This window comes from Cydia strobilella, chromosome 5 (genome assembly GCF_947568885.1).
Source record: "Cydia strobilella chromosome 5, ilCydStro3.1, whole genome shotgun sequence".
Lineage (NCBI taxonomy): Eukaryota > Metazoa > Arthropoda > Insecta > Lepidoptera > Tortricidae > Cydia > Cydia strobilella.
The window spans coordinates 22,837,813-22,844,225 of NC_086045.1; positions in this window are offsets into that span (position 1 = coordinate 22,837,813).

Sequence of the window (6,413 nt, forward strand, 5' to 3'; positions counted from 1 at the left end):
CGTGCACTAATATTGTATGGTTACGTGCGTTGTTAGTGTCTGAGGTTTTATGTTTGTAACTCTCACTTTTAGTGGCCATATAGGTACTTGCAGTGGTTGAAATCTTGACTGCCTCCTCGTTAAGAAAGTCAGACATGATGACCAATCTAGGTTTTTTACCATCTTTGATTAAATTGAAGCTATAATCTGACCACTTCGATATTAGTACGGTCGGCAGCTTAGATAAAATTATGGAAACTATGTTTACCCCCTGTAGGTGCTCCTCTTGACCGACCGCTCGTACTGCTTCCACGTAGTTCTGAACTTTTAACGAGAACGTTATAATATCTTTGTGGTAATCTTGGTGCAATGGTTGAAGCTTTTTAATGTCGTACAATATGCGGGAAATGATGCACTCGGAGTTACCATATCGTAGTTCCAACGCCGACATGACTTTTTCAGGTGACGTGGCACTTATGAACAAAGCGTTGACTGCATCCTTAGCGGCTCCGCGCAAACATTTTCTAAGCCTCCAAAGGTTCTCCTTATCGGTGAATTTACATAACTCAGTAGACTCGTTATATGCTTGTTTAAACTGCAACCATTCTAAATAATCGCCAGAGAACTCGGGGAGATCTTTTGGCGTGCTGAGTCGACTGAGTAGGCTGGTATTCGGTGCGCTGGCAGTGGAGATATTCTTCACAGCATCGGCCATAACTTGTATCGCATTGTTGAGTGCCATGACGGTGCCGTCGGGCGGCGGCAGCGGAGCGGCCGGCACGGGCGCCTGGGCTGGCGCGGGCGTGGCGGCGCGTGGCGCTGGACCGGGCTCGGGCGGTACATGTGACACTTGCTGATGCAACTCGCCCATGTTAATTATGCCATTATCGGGGGCTGGCTGCAAATCGTCTTGCGATTCCAAGTTGCTCTGATTTTCCACCCAATTTTCAACGCGACTTCGAGAATAGCTCCTTCGACTTACTTGTGAACCGTACACTTGTTCCTCGTCGTCCAGCTCTGCTAATTGAGCATCCAGAGTCTTATCGATGATCTCCATCTGTATGACAGCTTTTTGTTTTGCGGCTTCTAACAAAAGTTGCTTCTTCTTTGCTGTTCTAGAAGCCGATGAAGTTCTTGAGCCCTTGCTGCTAGCTTTGCTGGCATTAACATACGAAGCAGAAGTATGAATTATTTTTTTCTTTATTAATTCTACCGCGGTTGGTTCAGACTTCACGCTACCCTCCGTTGGTTTTATGATAACCAAATCTTTCGGAATACTTGAAAGTGGCTTAATTTCTTCCAACCTGGCTGTAGAACTTTGACCATAAGGTGCTTCACACGTCTCGCCCTTTTCAGACATTCTTTGTTCTTCTAGAAGCCTCTTTAATTGTTCTGCACGACGCGCTTTTGACCGCCGCGTTTCAATCGTAGTCGGAGTGCGGTGCATGGATCCGGTTCGAAGACCACTTTGTTGACTGTATGGGGTTCGTATGAAGAAAAGGCCGAGGTTCTAACACGAAGATATATTATGTAAAACACACAATTACAAAAAATGTCACGAGAGCGTATGTGCATAGGCTCGCGGCCAGCAGCGGACTGCCTGGCGGCACATAGCAACGAGTTGCATTAGATATGATACAAACAATTTTCAGCCTTAAGTCTAATCTATTAAAGTCTAATTTAACACGACAATGATTTTTATAAGTAAAACATAACTAGCTACAGATATAAAGAGCGCATCGCCAACAACCACTATATACGTCTGTTAGAGAAATTTAATCAAGCATCGTGGTGACACGTATAAAGTTTGAGCATTCCTGAGAATTTAAGATCGGATGATTTGCATCCGATCTTTTACCACTTCGGGTAAGACCGGATCTTGGCCTACAGGCATCGTATCAGAATTCCAAATATATAGATTTGTCACAAATTTAATAAAAATAACATACAATCTGTCAAAGAAACAAATAACGCTTAAACTTACCAGTTATTCCAAAAAAACTGGCGGAGGGTATATCCGGATGGAAAACAAAAACACATTTTTTGAACTTTTCTACTTAACGGCACAAAACACGCGTCTAGTCTGTCAGAGCAACAAGTGCGGACTGAAGAGGGGTGCGGAACAAAATGGCGCATCGCATCACCTTGCCAGCATTAAAAAAATACCCCACAATAGGCGGAAATTTGAATCATACGATCTTACCCGATGTCCGTAACTTTGCCGAACTCACCTTACCTACTTACCTAATCTAGATAGATGAGCTGGCGGCTTCCTCGCACAACGTATCAGCATTGCGATACAGCGAGGAAATGCCGCCAGCATCCTTGGTACAATGCCTCAAGGGCCTATTTTAGATAGCTAGTTATTAATTTCGTTTACGTAGTACCACTGTCTATATCTTGTATGTATATAAAGAGTTATTTAATTCTATGATATAATAATTAAACTAATTAAGGTGACATCTACCGAAACACTTGTGTACTTGCAGATGTACTCTAAGCTTAGTTTAGCTATGTCATTATATGTAATAGTTCATAACCAATCCGTAGTGTCATAGTGTGGCACTGCACTTAGCTATATAAGCTTCTACATGTATGTATTTACGATCACTTTTTCCAACCAGCCTTCTGTTAACATTAAGTCGGGCCGGGGTTTGAACCCGCGACCTCCGGATTGAAAGTCACACGCTCTTACCGCTAGGCCACCAGCGCTTGTGTTTGAAGTATGGTTTTGAAAAGTTTACGACAAGAAACAGTGCCAATATAGAGGGCGCTATTTGTCTGGTTCACGTGAACCTGGTTCAAATCTGTACTTCGAAAACTTTTTGTTCTTTTTTAATGTTGTTTTTGTATTAGCATTCCGATCACTGCTACCACACAAAATTTCACGATTCTAGGACTTCAGGAACCAATGTTTTCAGGTTTAGAGGTATTTTTAGGTACCCCCATTTTAAGGGGTTGCAGAGCGAAAGTTACAGATTTCTGGTCACCATATGTGTCTGCATACAGACCCATCCCTACATGCCAAATTTCAGCCTTCTAAGACTTCAGGAAGTAGGTAGTCTGTATTTTCTATGACGCGAATTTCATGTGTTTCGGAATTAAGGTACTATAAAATTTTAAGTATAATAGGTAGCTTAATAAAACTTGGTGTTTTTGATAAGTCTACTGAGTACATGGTATATAAAAAATTACAGCTCTCAAGCATTGTCCAAGACGAAGCTACGAGAGTTCGAAAATACGGCGAAACGTGCCGAGAAAAGATATGCACTGCCTTTTGCCCTTTGTCTCGTCTTGGCGGGGCACGGCCGTGCCCCCAGATTTATTGTTCGAGTAAACTTTATTAAATTTTTAAATTAAGAATTCCGTTCTTCATTGTCGTTTTGTTTTCTACACAATAAAGCACATAGAGTTAGTAAAAGGTATAGAGATAACAATATCATTTAATATTTATTAGAGAGTATCTTATTCGTCGAAACAATATACACAATATCCCTTTGCATTAAGTACAATGACATTTGTGTATAATTGTATACAGTATGTATATTTCGGACAGTGAAAATTAAGGTACTATAAAATTTTAAGTATAATAGGTAGCTTAATAAAACTTGGTGTTTTTGATAAGTCTACTGAGTACAAAAAATGATATACAAAAAATTACAGCTCTCTAGCATTGTCCAAGACGAAGCTACGAGGGTTCGAAAATACGGCGAAACGTGCCGAGAAAAGATATGCACTGCCTTTTGCCCTTTGTCTCGTCTTGGCGGGGGCACGGCCGTGCCCCCAGATCTTTCCACAGATAACTAATACTCATCCAGACAATTCTAACAACCCCAAACACAATTAGTTTGCGTTGTTTTATCACAGAGTTCCCATGGCCAAGTTTACTTCTGTCTCCAATATCAGATCAGCCGGCCTAGCCAAGGTGACAATCGCTATCGCTACGACAACGAAACGCTTTGTGTCTCTCTATCACTCTTCCATGTTAGTGCGACAGTGACAGTTGCGTTTCGATCGCTACGGAGCGTAAGCGAATGGCATGTTGGCTACGCGGCCCGCTCCATGTTATCATAATATCGCATTGTCATCCGATTTATATAAGTAGGTACTTATGCAAAATTTCAGCTCAATCGGAAATCGGGAAGTGGGTCAAAGCATATCGTCGATTTTGTTAGGCATTTGGGCCAAGAACAAAATTGAGTGTTTTGAATTGAAACGAACGTCTTATTAATACTTAATATAAATGTGAAATGAGAGCCAAGTTCAATATTAAGAATACTTAATATTAATATACAAATCCTGTATAATTTCAGTATTTTCTACATAACACAGAACATGGCACCCATTATAGATCTCAATTCTTTTGTCGGCGAGTCAACAATGACTCGTATTCTTAATATTAAGTAAATTAATAAAAATTTTTTTTTAAGTAAATGAAGTAATTAATTTTAATTATTAAGTAGATTATTAATTATTGTAGTCTTAATTATTCAATATTAAATAAAATAGGTGTAATATTCTACATTGTCAACTGCATTCTAGGACCCCAAGTCACAGGCATAGCCTAGTTTGGGATCCACTGTATCCATGTGTCTGTAATATTGTTTTCTATTGTCAATAAAATTATTCTTATTCTTATTAAATTTAAATTTTAAATTATTATTTTTCAAAAAATATACTTACGTCTAGCAGGTATACAAAACTTTCGCCCAAACTGTAGACAGTTTTGAACTTGGCTCTCATTTTTATGTTTTTGTTGGGTTAGCTTTAAAAAATTAAATGTAGTATTAACAAATAATTACTTTGTCGAGTTATTATCACAGCGAACTCACAATAGTCGTAAGTGACATAGACCCTACTGGCGCTTAAGTCATTTATGGCGATTTCCTATAATTTGAATATTTTTTAGTTTTCTGTCTATAGATTACAGGAAAACCTATAAAGAAGTCAAACTTGTGAAGTTCGCAGACGTATCTACTTGATACAAAATTAATTTAAGCGAAATAATTCTCAAATATGGTGACATAATATCAAACATTCGTCCCATGGAGACTATATAAAGGAGCCAAATCTCTATGTATTAAAAGTGTCCATCAAAAAACAGTAATTAGGCGGCGCCACCATACACCGAAATACTACCAAAAACAACCTACGTAATTTGGTCGGGTTATTTGTTGCCTTATATTATGGTTCATGTTATACTCATATCCCAGAGCCTAACTAGCGCCACCGGAGAGATTTTAGGAACTATTATTTACAGCTGAAAGCTGGTCACTTTTGCAATAGTTCTGCCATAAGAGATTGTCGTCCTTTCTATACCGTCCATTTTTACCGTGTTATTTTTTGACAGGTTAATGAGGGCTACCGTTTTTGTGCTCACCAGTTGGCGCCACTGTAGATGTAGGTCCAGAAAAACAGGCTTCAACATTCTTGTATGCTTATTTTTAAAAAATCTGAAAGTTCTAATTATTTAATAGGTATTTTATGTCTAATTAAATGTGTAATTTTTTTCAACCTGTTTAATTTTGCATATATTATAGTCTGATTTTAGTTGGCACTTTTTTTTAAACCACTAACATTTATTGAGCTATATCTATTGTTTACCGTGATTAATCAAAGATGGACAAAGATTTACCACAATTATGAATAAGGAGTGAAAAGTTCCGATTAAAAAGCTTGAAACCATGGAGACTATATAAAGGAGCCAAATCTCTATGTATGAAAGGTGTCCATCAAAAAACAGTAATTAGGCGGCGCCACCATACACCGAAATACTACCAAAAACAACCTACGTAATTTGGTCGGGTTATTTGTTGCCTTATATTATGGTTCATGTTATACTCATGTCCCAGAGCCTAACTAGCGCCACCGGAGAGATTAGGAACTATTATTAACAGCTGAAAGCTAGTCACTTTTGCAATAGTTCTGCCATATGAGATTGTCGTCCTTTCTATACCGTCCGTTTTTACCGTGTCAATTTTGACAGGTTAATGAGGGCTACCGTTTTTGTGCTCACCAGTTGGCGCCACTGTAGATGTAGGTCCAGAAAAACAGGTTTCAAAATTCTTGTATGCTTATTTTTATAAAATCTGTAAGTTCTAATTATTTAATAGGTATTTTATGTCTAATTAAATGTGTATTTTTTTTCAACCTGTTTAATTTTGCATATATTTTAGTCTGATTTTAGTTGGCACTTTTTTTAAACCACTAACATTTATTGAGCTATATCTATTGTTTACCGTGATTAATCAAAGATGGACAAAGATTTACCACAATTATGAATAAGGAGTGAAAAGCTTGAAACCCCCTAAACTTCTATGCATTTGACATTTTGAAAGACCTCCATCTACACTAGCGCCCCTAGCGGCGAAATTAAACGCGGTTGCCCTCATTTAGGCATCGAAGGCACAGATTCATTCGGCACTCAGCCACGA